At 46.8% G+C, this 15,150-nt stretch overlaps 1 protein-coding gene across 1 annotated transcript in view; it reads right to left on the reverse strand.

Annotated features, from left to right (window-relative positions):
* Positions 1-15,150, reverse strand: part of PIGT (phosphatidylinositol glycan anchor biosynthesis class T) — a 464,023-nt gene that overhangs the window by 367,542 nt on the left and 81,331 nt on the right. The gene's annotated exons all lie outside the window — the stretch shown is intronic.

Raw genomic sequence — 15,150 nt, forward strand, 5'->3', positions numbered from 1 at the left:
GCCAAGTTGTGCCAAGTAGAAGCTAGTGACCTGAAGAAAAATCCACGCACTGCACCGTTGCGGCAGAAAAATCGACGCAGCACCTGTACCGGGGCTGAAAAATCAACCCAACGCCTGTCTTGCAGCTCCAGGTTCGATGCATTTTCTGCTTCAGCACAGATTAATCTTTGCCTGTGTCTGGGAGTCATTTTTTCTTCATTAATGCTGCATCATCTTTCCTACAAGGAAAAGTATCAATACATCGCTCATCCAGTGGGAAAAGAATTGACGCATCACTTGCTTTTCTGATGCATCACTTGCTTTGCGGCCCGCATTGTCTTTGTTTTTGATGCATCAAAGGCACTGTGTGTTGTAAAGATACAACCATTGATTCTTCAGGATTAAGACTTTTTTAAACCTTAAAATGTGATATTTTTACTTGTGCATGTTGGGTTTTTGTTGTTTTGGTCTTATTTAACTCAGATAAATATTGGCTATTTTTCTAAACTGGTGTTGAGTGCATTGTGTGTTTTCACTGTTACTCTGTGTATGTACAAATACTTTACACATGGTCTCAGAGATAAGCCTGACTGTTTGAACCAGGATACCAAGGGGTTGAGCAGGGGTTATCTTGGGTGTGTGACTCCCTTACTGTGACTAGAGTGAGGGTCTCTACTTGGACAGGATGAAAACGAACTGCCAACTAGAGACCCCATTTCCAACATTGGTGATCAGCAACGACGATAGGACTTGCATTTGTAGTAGTAGTAGTAGTAGTAGTAGTAGTTACTTTTTTTCAGATATGAAGCCATAAAAGTGCATTTCATAAAAAATACATAACAAATCTCGTTCATACTAAGATCAATAAAAATTTGTAGAATTTGCCATTTTTAATATTTGCAACAGTCAACCCAAAATAAATTCAACAATTACTTGGAATACTATGCCAAAGTTGTACAAAGATTGTGTCTATTTGGGCCTGCATAATTACTGAGTCTTTTGAGTACTAGTTCACAGTCTCAATTTCCAATACCAGTACAAATAACGAGAAACTGCAGATCATGTGCATACTAAAATCATTTAAAATTCATTCACTTTACCATGTCGAATATTTACATCAGGCGACCCACAATAAGTTCAACAATCACATAAAATGCTATACCAGAATCATAATTAGATTGTGTCCATTTTGGTCCACATGGTTACTGGGTCTTTTAAATAGTAATTCTCTGTCTCCTAGCCCAGTGCAAATAGTGAGAAACTGCAAACACGATTGTTTCTTGGGTTTCACTTTTTAGGATTCATAACATTATCTTGTATGGTCTCACAACCATTAATTTGCATAGTGGAATTATCTTTTTTTTTCTGCGCTTGGGCGTACTGTAGACAAAAAAAGAAAAAATGAGCCTCGGATTCATTGAGCACTAAGCAGTGTGGGCAGGAAGACTGGTTGCTGAATTTTTTCCCCAACTTGCAGTGAAGGACCTTAGGGGAAGAACCCCACATCTGAACAAAATATATAGTTGTTTTGCTTGGAGGAGAGTTATTCTGTCAACATATGGTTCAAATTTGGGAATACAATTATGTAAAAAGAATTGCAAAGTTATACTCCCATTTTTCTGATCAACCTAGGCTCTTAACACAATTTGATCCCAAAATTATTTTTTCAATCTCTTCACAGTCTTTTTCCCCATTGACCAAGGCCTGCTCCACAATTCTTCCATTTTTAACATATCCGTTAATTGTTTTAAAGGTTTTAGCCAGGGTATGCATACTTGTGAGTCTAAGGATACCAATTTGACCAATCCTATATGGGGGGGATTATGCAGATTACCACAATTTTACTCAATGTACAAGGGGTCTCAAAGCAGTCAAATGGTAAATCCTATTTAGGGACAGGTCATAAATTAGTGGTAGAAGGAGTACACTCGTTGGGAGATCAATCAAAGCCCTGACAAACTTATTTTCTGTCTGTGACAATGGTGTTACGTTTGCATAACCCCAAATGTGGCTGTTGACACAGAGGTGACCCCATAAACGTTTAGAACCCTCAAGACTGAGCCCTCCCGCAGTAGCTTTATATCTTCTCTATACAGCCATTCCCCTCTGAAATAGCATAGACTTAATTGTGTCTAGGTGAGGTCCCCAGTGCAGGTTATCCACCAGCCTTACTCCCAAGTAGTCAACATTTTTTACTTGTTCAAGTGGCGCTCCACAAATTATCAGCTTCTTTCAGGAGAAACGATGTGGGTTGATCGTCATAAACTTGGACTTTGACAGATTTAATTCTAAACCTCTTTCATAGCAGAAAGCAGCAAAGGTATCCAGCTCACTTTGTAGTCCCATAGGGGATCTTGATATTAAAAGCGTATCATTCGCAAACATAAGGAGTGGAACACATACCCCAGCACTTTCAGGCCCATCATGCCTACACTGTAATAGCCTTTTCCCTGCGCCATTTATGTACAGGCTAAACAATGTTGGCGCAAGCATGCACCCTTGTTTCACCTAATGGGGATTTTAGATGTAAGGTCCCCTCCACTGCTCCATCTGACTTTTGCATATGTATCTACAATACGCTCAGGATCCACAGGAGATCACCAGGAATTCTATATGCTTCCAAGACCTCCCATAAGGTGTCTCTCTGTACTAGATCAAGTGCTGCTCGTAAGTCTATAGATTCGACATACATGTGGTCCTGCCTCAAAGATGCATATTTCCAGCATATAGTCATGAATCAAAAAACCTGGTCAAGGGTACTAGTTTTGGCCGTAAAGCCTGCCTGTTCCTCTGCAAGGATCCAGTTGTTCTCAATCCAACATTGGAGTCTAGCCAGGACCTGCCTACAGAAGATCTTCTGCCTTGTGTCAATTAGGCTTATAGACCTATAATTGGCCGGCTCGTCTCGATTTCCCTTTTTATACAATGGGATTATGACCGCCCTTTCCCAAGAGGAAGCAATACCCTCACCCCTCAAGATAGCATTACTGAGGGAGCGGAGATAAGGGATCAATACATCAGGTTGGGAAAAATACACATCATACAGGATACCATCAAGACCATTGGCCTTTTGTTTTAGGACGACAGCTATGTCATTAAGGGTAAACGCCACCGCCTTCCCCTCTCTGCCGTCCAGTAGGTAAGCTTACATGTAGGAACACTATGCTTGCTTGCTAAACCCCAGTCATGTTTCTGTGACCTACTCTTTATATTGCACCACTATGAATAAAGGCCCTCAAAGTGTGTCATCCATTTCTCAGGAGGAATTACTAGCTCTAGATGGCTATCTGCAGTATGCGTTCCATTCGAGATGCCTTTCCAGAAGGTTTTCACATCATCTTCTGTAAGGGCTTCTGCTAGATCATCCCACTGAGTAATTTCCCATAGTTTGTTTTCCTGTGTCAGGGTAGCTTTGTAAGCCTTTCTGGCTATTACAATCTGAGCCTGGCAGTCTGACATAAAGGCTTCCAAGACACTATTCTTGGGAATCGAACAAATTCTGGTAAACCACCTAGGGGGCAATTTGGGACAAATACCTCTCTTCACTGTCTAAAAAAGTTTGATTCGATCTCTCATCAGTTGAGTATGCAGGTGTAGGAGGTGGGCCTGGCTTGTAGTGGGTACCAATGGTACTTACACCTTATGCCAGGTCCAGTTATCCCTTATTAGTAGAGTGTAGTAGTGTTCTAGCAGCTTAGGCTGATAGAGGTAGCTATAGCAGAGCAGCCAAGGCTGAACTAGGAGACATGCAAAGCTCATGCAATATCACTTATATCATATAGGTACTATATCATAAGAAACACAATACTCTTAGTTACTAAAAATAAAGGTACGTTATTTTAGTGACAATGTGCCAAAAATATCTCAGAGAATATATTCCCTTAGGAGGTAAGTAACATACACAAAATATATACAACTAACCAAATCAGGTAAGTAAAACAGTCAGAAAGTAGTGCAAACACTGTAGAATACAATAGGATGCATTAGGCCTAGGGGCAACACAAACCATATACTAAAAGTGTAATGCGAACCACGAATGGACCCCTAGGCAAGTGTAGTGTGTAGGGGGTCGCTGGGAGTGTAAGAAAACACTAAGGGTGTAAAGGAGACCCCACCCCAAGATCCTGGAAAGTAGGAGTAAAGTACTACTATTTCCCCAGAAACACACTAAAGTTGTGATAAAGGATTTTGCAAGGACCACAACAGACCGCAAAGCACTGAGGACGGATTCCTGGACAGGAAGACCTGCAAAGGAAGGGGACCAAGTCCGAGAGTCGCTAAAGTGTCCAGGGGGGGGGATGGGAGGGTGCAGGAGCCCACTAAACGCCAGATGAAGGTGCAAAATGGCTGCCTCCGGTTGGAAGAAGCTGCAGGTTTTACAACAACAAAAGGAGGTAGGAAGTTCTTCTTTGTGCAGGAGATGTCCCACGGTGCGCTGGAGGACGCAGAGTTGTTTCCTTGGCAAACTACTGCAAACAAGCCCTGCTAGCTGCAAGAGTCACGGTTGGAGAAAAAGGGTGCTGCCCGGGCCCAGGAAGGACCAGGATGTCGCAAATTGGGAGAGGAGACAGAGGGGGCCCTCAGCAACGTAGAGAGCCCTCGGACAGGAAGGAAGCACCCGCAGAAGTCTGAACACGGCCGTCATCTCAACACTGCAAAGGGAGGTCTCACGACACCAGAGGTCAACTCAGGGAGCTGAGCGTCACAGGACGGAGTGGTGGGGACCTAGGCTCGGCTGTGCATGCAGGATTTCTTGGAAATGTGCACAGAAGTCCTTGATGCTGCAGATCATGTGGTGTACAGGATTACTGTCTGGAAAGGGGAGGCAAGGACTTACCTCCTCCAAATTTGGACACCTGGACCACTGGACAGTCTGGGTCACTTGGGTCCACCACCTTTGTTCCAGGGGCCACGCTCATCAGGATGAGAGGGGACCCAGAGTACCAGTGAAGCTGATGTTTGGTACCTGCTGGAGCAGGGGGGAGATTCCGTCGACCCACGGGAGATTTCTTCGTGGCTTCCAGTGCAGGGTGAAGGTAGGCAGCCCCCGGAGCATACACCACCAGGTAACAGTCGAGAAAGCCGGCAGGATTAGGCGATACAATGTCGCTGGTAGTCTTCTGGCTACTTTGCTGCACTTTTGCAGGCGTCCTGGATCAGTCAGCGGTTGATCCTTGGCAGAAGTCGAAGAGAGAAGTGCAGAGAAACCCTGATGAATTCTTGCAAGTCGTAATCTGAGGAAAAGCCCAACTGGAGAGACCCTAAACAGCCCTCAGAGGAGGATTGGTCACCTAGTCAGTTAAGCACCTACCAGGAGGGGTCTCAGACGTCACCTGCTGGCACTGGCCACTCAGAGGGTTCCATTGTGCCCTCACACCCCTGGAAACAAGATGGCGGAGGTCTGAGACACACTGAAGGAGCTCTGGGCACCATCCCTGGGGTGGTGATGGACAGGGCAGTAGTCACTCCCCTTTCCTTTGTCCAGTTGCGCGCCAGAGCAGGGACTGGGGGTTCCCTAAACCGGTGTAGACTGGCTTATGCAAGGAGGGAACCATCTGTGCCCTTCAAAACATTTCCAGAGGCTGGGAGAGGCTACCCCTCCCCAGCCCTTAACACATATTTCCAAAGAGAGAGGGTGTAACACCCTGCTCTCAGAGGAAATGCTTTGTTCTGCCTTCCTCGGACTGGGCTGCCCAGACCCCAGGGGGGCAGAACCTGGTCTGTTGGGTGGCAGCAGCTGTAGCTGCAGAGAAAAACCCAGAGAGCTGGTTTGGCAGTACTGGTGGTCCATAGTGGAGCCCCCAGGATGCATGGAATTGGCTTCCCAGTACCAGATTTGGAATGGGGGACAATTCCATTATCTTAGACATGTTACATGGCCATATTCGGAGTAACCATTGTGAAGCTAAATATAGGTATTGACCTATATGTAGTGCACGCGTGTAATGGTGTCCCCGCACTCACAAAGTCCGTGGAAATGGCCCTGAACTATGTGGGGGCACCTTTGCTAGTGGAAGGGTGCCCTCACACTTAGTAACTTTGCACCTAACCTTCAGCAAATGAAGGTTAGACATATAGGTGACTTATAAGTTACTTAAGTGCAGTGAAAATGTCTGTGAAATAGTGTGCACACTATTTCACGCAGCCTGCAGTGGCAGACGTGTTTAAGGGTTTGTCTGAGCTCCCTATGGGTGGCAAAATAAATGCTGCAGCCCATATGGAGCTCTTGGAACCCCAATGCCCTGGGTACCTAGTACCATATACAAGAGACTTATAATGGGGGTCCAATAGCCTATAGTGACAAATTAAAATGCAAAGAGAGCATGAGCACGGAGGTTCTGATTAGCAGTGACACAGTTAGGCACTACACATGCATGCACATTTAGGCAACAAACTATGAACATTGGGGTCCTGGCTAGCAGGATCCCAGTGAGACAGGCAAAAACATACTGACCTACATCTAAAATTGGGGGTAACATGCCAAGAAAGATGGTACTTTCCTGCACACCTCACACTCCCTGAACCACTGCTCAGTGCCATCACATCAACAAAATCTCTCACCACATCGTTGGGTATATGCACCTTCCCTTCAGACCGCACTAGAGAACTGCTGCCAACATCTGTGTTGGGCCTGCTCTATATATCCAGCTCCTTCAAGCTCAGCTCTTGAGCTAAAAGCATTTTCTTTTTCTCCATGGCAAGTTTCCCTTTTGCTGCGTCCCTTCTGATCTTGGCCAGCTCCAGCTGAAGTTCCCTCTCATGCTGCAGCTTAGGCCTCTCCATTTCCATTTGGTGCCTGCAGGTCTCCCGCCTGTCCTTCAGCTTCTCTGGGGTCAGACCTCTGGAGGAAATGCTGCTACTTTCCCTGGAAGGCACCTCCCTCCTAGGCAGATCCTGGTAATCCCCCAACTTATTCTGCAAGTTGTCCTCCTCTCGCTCCACAACAGCATTCTCTTCCTCTGCGAGTCCAACAGCCTCCCTTGCTTCCACCCAGGCCCTCGGTGATTTTTGTAGCTCCTCCTTCTTATGGAGGCCTTTAATTGGACACTGGAGCTCCTTAAAACGTTTTTAGCAGAGTCACTGGGTATGTCTCCAACTTCTCCTGTTAAAACACCACATTTGCAGCAACTGCTGATTGCTCACCAGACCGAGACATGCTTCTAGAAAAGGCTCAAAAGTTGTGAAGTTCAAGAAAGCAAGAGAAATCCAAAAAGGAAAAAAACAGTATGTGGTTGCTTAATAGTCTGCAATAAGACAGTAGTGTACACTACTCACTGTATGCAAAGTACAAATGTAGTGAGACATCGGTAGGCAGGAGGACTACAGGTCCCAGCATTCTTCTTGGGTCCCTGAGGAGGCCCAAGGTTCCACCTTACCTGGCTGGGTGACTGGTACTTTATATCAAGCTCTTCACTCTCGCAGTGTGGGACAGCGAGACATCGGGAGGCAGGTGGACTACATGTCCCAGCATTCTTCTTGGGTCCCTAAAGACGGCCCAAGGCTCCACCTCATCTGTGCTGGGTTACTGGTGCTTTATAGCAAGCTCTTTACTCCTCCAGGAGGCCATCCCTGAGGTTTGTGGGCTGCACAACCCCAGGTGCCTATTTTTCACGCTAGCCAATTTCTCTGTTCTTATCACACTAGAATTACATGCCCAGCCCGACATATAATTTAAAGTTCTTAACACTGGTCTGGAGTGTCCAATGCAATTGAAGCAAGGTAATGCAATAGCTTGGCATGCGGTTTAGATCTTGTACCAGTATCTAGAACTCTATTGCACAAATTTTTATAGTTAAAGCAAGACTTTATCTGTATTCAATTTTGTATGCCATACTGATAACTAGAGTACAGGTGCAAAAGAGAAGGATATTACCATGGTAAAACGGAAAGGGATGGACGGACCCTTGGGTTGAGGGAGCATGAAGAAAATCCCTGGACACATTGCAGAGAAATGTACTTTGGCAGCGATTGATGAGTTAATTGAGTAGGTGGATGGGTTACTTGTTCATAAAGACAAACTCCATGGCAAGTTAGGTAATGGGTCTGCTCCTAAGGTTACATCCAAAGGGTTACTCCACAAGGGAATTAGGCCCTTTCTCCAACAAACTAAAAACAAACTAAAAAGGTGCAGTCCCCCAACCAGAACAGTAAGAATACATCAAGTAAGAATATCTTCCCCTCCCTCCCTACCCAACTTAACAGCCCCTGAAATGATAGACTCGGACTGCGTGTCTGTGCAAATCCCAACTTTATAATCTAAAATCAACAAAGTGGAATGCAATAGATACAGTGTATTGGATAATGTGGAGCTCATTGAAGTAGAAACTATGGCATTTATGCATCCTCCCAACAACAATAGTATCCCTCTCAGCGATCAGTCGCAATCCCTAAAGAACGAAATTACTTTGTGAGTGCGGGGACGCCATTACACGTGTGCACTACATATAGGTCAATACCTATATGTAGCTTCAGAATGGTAAGTCCGAATATGGCCATGTAACATGTCCAAGATCATGGAATTGTCGCCCTATTCCAAATCTGGTATTAGGGAGCCAATTCCATGCATCCTGGGGGCTCCACTATGGACCCCCAGTACTGCCAAACCAGCTCAATGAGGCTTGCACTGCAGCTACAGCTGCTGCCACCTCACAGACAGGGTTCTGCCCTTCTGGGGTCTGGGCAGCCCAGTCCCAGGAAGGCAGAACAAAGCATTTTCTCTGAGAGCAGGGTGTTATACCCTGTCCCTTTGGAAATAGGTGTTACAGGCTGGGAGGTGTAGCCTCCCCCAGCCTCTGGAAATGCTTTAAAGGGCACAGATGGTGCCCTCCTTGCATAAGCCAGTCTACACCGGTTTAGGGAACCCCAGTCCCTGCTCTGGCGCGAAACTGGACAAAGGAAAGGAGAGTGACCACTCACCTGTCCATCACCACCCCAGGGGTGGTGCCCAGAGCTCCTCCAGTGTGTTTCAGACCTCTGCCATCTTGTTTTCAGAGGTGTGGGAACACTCTGGAGACCTCTGAGTGGCCAGTGCCAGCAGGTGACGTCAGAGACTCCTCCTGATAGGTGCATACCTGGGTAGGTAGCCAATCCTCCTCTCAGGGCTATTTACGGTCTCTCCTGTGGGCTTTTCTTCAGATTTCGACTTGCAAGAATCCACCAGGACTCCTCAGCACTTCTCTCTTCGACTACTGCCAAGGATCGACCGCTGACTGCTCCAGGTCGCCTGCAAAACTGCAACAAAGTAGCAAGAAGACTACCAGCGACATCGTAGCGCCTAATCCTGCCAGCTTTCTCAACTGTTTCCTGGTGGTGCATTCTCTTGGGGCTGCCTGCCTTCACCCTGTACTAGAAGCCACGAAGAAATCTCCCATGGGTCGACGGAATCTTCCCCCTGCTCCAGCAGGCACCAAACTACAGCCTCACCTGTACTCTGGATCCCCTCTAACCTGACGAGCGTGGTCCCTGGAACACAGGTGGTGGACCCAAGTGACCCCGACTGTCCAGAGGTCCAACTATCCGAATTTGGAGGAGGTAAGTCCTTGCCTCCCCTCCCCATACAGTATTCCTGTGCAACATGTGATCTGCAGCTACAAGGGCTTCTTTGCACATTTCCAAGAAATCCTGCATGCACAGCCTGAGCCTAGGTCCCCAGCACTCCGTCCTGTGATGCTCAGCTCCCTGAGTTGACCTCCAGTGTCGTGGGACCTCTCTTTGCAGTGTTGAGACGACTTCTGTGTTCAGTCTTCTTGAACCTGTGTTCAAGGACTCCTGCGGGTACTTCCCTCCTTCCAGTGGGCTCTCTACGTTGCTGAGGGGCCCCCCTCTGTCTCCCCTCCTGAATGGCGGCATCCTGGTCCTTCCTGGGCCCAGACAGCACCCTTTTTCTTCAACTGTGACTCTTGCGTATAGCAAGGCCTGTTTGTGGTATTTTGCCAAGGAAACCACCCTGCATCTACCAGCACACCGTGGGACATCTTCTGCACAAAGCAGAACCTCCTATCTCACTCCGTTGGTGCACAACCAGCATCTTCTTCCAACCGGAGGCAGCCATTTTGCACCTTCATCCAGGGTTTAGTGGGCTCCTGCCCCCCCTGGACACTTTAGAGACTCTTGGGTGTGGTCCCCTTCCTTTACAGGTCTTCAGGTCCAGGAATCCGTCTTCAGTGCTCTGCAGTCTTGTGTGGTCCTTGCAAAATCCTTTATCACGACTTTAGTGTGTTTTGGGGGAAATAGTAGTACTTTGCTCCTGCTTTCCTGGGACCTGGGTTGGGGTCTCCTCTATACCCTTGATGTTTTCTAAGACTCCCAGCGACCCTCTACACACTACACCTGCTTAGGGGTGCATTTGTGGTTCGCATTCCACTTACTTAGTTTATGGTTTGTGTTGCCCCTAGGCCTATTGCATTCTATTGTGTTCTACAGTGTTTGCACTATTTTCTGACTGTTTTACTTACCTGATTTGGTTATTTGTGTATATTTTGTGTATGTTACTTACCTCCCAAGGGAGTATATCCAATGAGATATTTTTGGCACATTGTCACTAAAATAAAGAACCTTTATTTTTAGTAATTCCGAGTACCGTCTTTCTTATGATATGGGACCTATACGATATAGTGGTATTGCAGGAGCTTTGCATGTCTCCTAGTTCAGCCTTGGCTGCTCTGCTATAGCTACCTCTATCAGCCTAAGCTGCTAGAACACTTCTACACTCTACTAATAAGGGATAAATGGACCTGGTATAAGGTGTAAGTACTATTGGTACCCACTACAAGCCAGGCCAGCCTCCTACAAGGTGGCACTGAGGATGAACAGGGTCCTGCGAGAGACTTGGGGGCAGGCCTACGCATGTATCTCTTAGTGGAGGGGAGGGACACTTTCTTGGCTTTATATCCAGAGGATCAGATGAAGTACCTTGCCTTGGAGGAAGCCCTGACCAGGAGGTATGACCTCACCCCAGAGAGTTACAGGGTCAAATTGAGGGAGAGTGCTAAACTTGGGTCACAAACTTGGGTGAACTATGTTGATTCTTTTTGCAGAGCACTGGATGGTTGTGCCAGGCAACAGACTATCAGAGGCTGTACAATTTGGTTGCATAGGAGCACTTGTCTAGTCGTCATTTTCCAGAGCTGCTCCAGCACTTGATTGACAGCAAGCTTACTGACCCCAGGAAGCTTTCCAAGGAGAGGGACCACTGGCTCAGTACCAGGGTCCAAAAGAAGTTGTATGTGGGAGACTCAGCCAAGGATGGGCATGGTCCCCCACAGAAAAAGGTGGGGGAGGTCAAGGGAGACAGGTCGCAGGATAAGGGGGGAGAAAAAGATTCCCATGTTCCTTCTGACAGGAAGGAGGGAGGTTCTGGAGAGCGGTGACCCAAGGAACCCCATTTTTAACCCTGTTGCTTGAGTGTTCTCAGATGGGACACAGGAAAGGGGACTCGGTCTGCCCTAAGTAAACCCCCACTGGTGGCCCCTCTACAGGGGGGCTAATATGGCCATAGGGGAAGATGATCCCCAGAGGAAGGTCATAGACCATGCGGTAATCTCACTTAGTTGGGAAGTGAACTCAAAGGGTGAGTTAGTGATCCCAGAGGGTAGGAGTCGTCACCAGGTGAAAATAAAAGGGTCCCAGTCACTGCTCTGAAGGATACCACGGCTAGACCGACTATGGTTGTGGAAAGGCTATTTTCCCCAGAGCAGTACACTGGCCGGGTGTGTAGAGTGACTCCAACCCTCGAACATGACTTTTTCTGCCCAATGGCTCTGGTATCCCTGGGATGGGGTGGGGAAGAGACCAAGAGAAGAGTCTTAGTTAGTCCCCAGATACCCACAGACTGCATTCTGGGGAATTAGTTGTCCCAGTGTCAGGGGAATTGGGAAGGGTGGCTGCCAAAGGAGCTCTAAAAAATGAGTGTTTTGGGGGTACCACCCCAAAGCAGAAGGTACAGGACCCCAGCAATAGGGACAGGGGGAGCCAACATCTGCCCTCTGCTCAGCCTGAGGGTACAGACCCTAAAGTGAGTGACCAGTCTCCGGAAACCACCCCTGAACTGGTGGAAGGTGGAGTGGAAAAAGGGTGCAAGGCATCTGGGGCTACTGCCCCCACATTTTGAAACCACAGAGGCTAAAGACCCTGGGATGGTCTGGGTTCTGGCTCTTGACTCTGACAGCTGTCAGTGGCCTCGGTGGGTTGTTGTCCTTGTGGTCAGAGTTTTCCCTGGGTTGGGGACCGAAGTCAGACCCCAAGAGTGGAATGGGCCACATCACACAGTTGGCCACTGTGGTACTGTCTGCCTACTGGGATGCATCTGTGAGCAGGGTAAGGTTAGGTAGTGTACAGATGGAGTCCATTTATGAGGGGAAGGGTTTGGCCTGGATTAGTACAGTGGGCCCTGAGAGTATAGGCAGAGGGATCCACCTAGGTTCAGAGAGGGATAGAACTGGCAAGAGCCCCTGCAATAGTGTGCCCTGGTCCAGGTTCTATCACCCTAAGCAGGAAAGTCGAGCAAAGTATTGAATGGCCTACCCTGGCTTTAGGCTGGGAGGGGGTTGTGTTGGAAATGGCCCAATTTGCAGGGGTATCCCCATACGTTTTGCCTCCGTCCTATTTAATCTGATCTATTTTGTTGGTTTTTTTTTTTACTCTGAGCACTTTATCACTGCTGATCAGTGCTACAGTGCAAGTGCTCTCTGTCTAAACTGAATAGGTGATTGGTTTCTCAATAATTTGCATATTTGTTTAATTAGTAAGACCCTAGTAAAGTGCAATCTAGAGATGCTCAGGGCCTGTAAATCAAATGCTACTAGTGGGCCTGCAGCACTGTGTTGGAAATGGCCCTTTTTGCATAGGTATCCACAAACTTTTTTGCCTTCTTCTTCCTATTTACTCTGATCTGTTTTTACTTGTTTTAGGTCTCAGGGCACTTCACCATTGCTGACCAATGATGAAGTGCGAGTGCTGTCTATCAAAATTGGATTGGTGATTGATTTCTCCATGATTGTCATATATGATTTACTAGTAAGGCCCTAGTAAAGTGCACTAGAGGTGCCCAGGACCTGGGAATCAAATGCTACTAGTGGGCCTGCAGCCCTGATTGTGCCACCCACATGAGTAGCCCTGTACCATCGCAGGGTCTGTATGTGCAGATTTGAACAGCCTGTTCGAACTGGCAAGTGTGCTCACTTGCCAGGCCCAAACATTCCTCTTTACTACCTGTAGGTCACCCCTTAGGTAGGCCTAAAAAAGCCCCATGGGCAGGGTGCAGTACATTTAAAAGGTAGGACATGTACTGGTGTGTTTTACATGTCCTAATAGTGAAATACTGCTAAATTCAGTTTTCACTATTGCCAAACATATATCTCCCATAGGTTAACACGGGGATTGCCTTGGAAATATATTTTAAGTGTAACTTCCCATTGGCAGCAGATAGAGATATGGAGCGTGGGGTCTCTGAACTCACAATTTAAAAATACAATTTAAAAAACAACTTCACCAAAAGATGTAAGTTTCAAAATGCCACTTTTAGAAAGTGGGCATTTTCTTGCTTAACCATTCTGTCAGGATGACAGTTGGGCTGGTTATGAATTCACTCTAGACAGTCACACAAAGGGAGCTGAGGTGTGTCCTGCATTACATGGTGGGTCTTCCTGGGCTAGAGTGGGGGGAGGAGCCGGCACCTGCACCTGAGTAGGGTCGTGCCTGTCCTTACATAAAGCAGTCTCCATTTACCTGGAATGTGTCTGGGGCCAGGGCAGGGAAAGCAGGGTCGTGTGCACTACAAAGGCTTTCCTTTGATGTTTGCCTACTTAAATTGTAGAAATGAGTATAAGTATTGCGCCTCTGAGACAGCAACTCCAGAACACTTCTGGACTGAGGACATTCTGCCAGGGAGAAGAGCTGGGTGCTGTAGGAGGGACTGCCACTCTGCCTGTTGCTTTGCTGTGCTGGCCTGCTGCTTGCTGCTCCTGCCCTGGGAATGAAAAGACTGGACTCTGCTTTCTACATACTGCTTTCCAAGGTTCTCAAAGGGCTTGAACTGAGCTTGCCTGCTGTTAAGAAGTCTCAGGGACATCAAAGACTTCATCGGCCAGTGCCTGGGCTCTTCTGCTGAGAGTCCTGACTTGCCAAAAGTTGCCATATCTAGTTCCTGGACCCTTGGAAGTAGAAGCTGTTAGCCTGAAGAAAAGTCCACCCACTGTGCCATTGCAGCAAAAAAAAAAAAAAAAAAAAAAAAAAAAAAAATCGATGCAGTGCCTGTACCGCGGCTGCGGATTTGATGCTTCGCCTGCTTCAATGCAGATTCATCTTTGCCATGCGTCTGGAGTTTCTACGCATCACCTTGGATGTCATTTTTCTTCATCGATGCTACACTGCAGTAAGGATTCCATGCATCACCTTTCCTGCAAGGAAAAGAATCAACGCATCGCCAACCCGGCTGGGAAAGAATTTACGCATTGCTTCCTTTTCCAATGCATCACCTCCTTTGCGGGCCACATGGTCTTTGTTTTTAACACATCCAAGGTACTGTATATTAAAAGGATACAACCATTGATTTGTCAGGGTTACGACTCTTAAACCTTAAAAAGTGATATCTCTACTTGCATGTTCGATTTTTGTTGTTTTGGTCTTGTTTAACTCAGATAAATATTGGCTATTTTTCTAAACTGGTATCAAATGCTTTTGTGATGTTTTCACTGTGTTACTGTGTGTGTGTAAAAATACTTCACACATTGCCTCTGAGATAAGCTTCACTGCTTGTGCCAAGCTACCAAAGGGGTGAGCCGAGGTTCTCTTAGGTGTGTGACTCACTTACCCTGACTAGACTGAGGGTCCCTGCTTGGACAGGGTGTAAACTAACTGCCAACTAGAGACCCCATTTCTAACAGTATGCAACAAGATGAAAAACACAACCAGGCGCATACAAGATGCAGACACCCAGTAACTGTCTTCCATCAAGATACACCTGTGACATATCCTCAATGCACTGTCTCATTACAATAACTACACGGAACCCATGGTAAACTAGGAATAGATTGTTTTAAAAAACAAAGATGTAGAATAGTCTGTCCAACTTGTCCTTTTCTGAGTGCCTTATTATCATGGTACAGTATGTGAAGTTAAAGCATTACATGAACGACTTTAAAAAGATAGTCACTGGAAACACAATACAATTGT

This window comes from Pleurodeles waltl, chromosome 7, assembly GCF_031143425.1.
Source record: "Pleurodeles waltl isolate 20211129_DDA chromosome 7, aPleWal1.hap1.20221129, whole genome shotgun sequence".
In the NCBI taxonomy this organism is placed as follows: Eukaryota; Metazoa; Chordata; class Amphibia; order Caudata; family Salamandridae; genus Pleurodeles; species Pleurodeles waltl.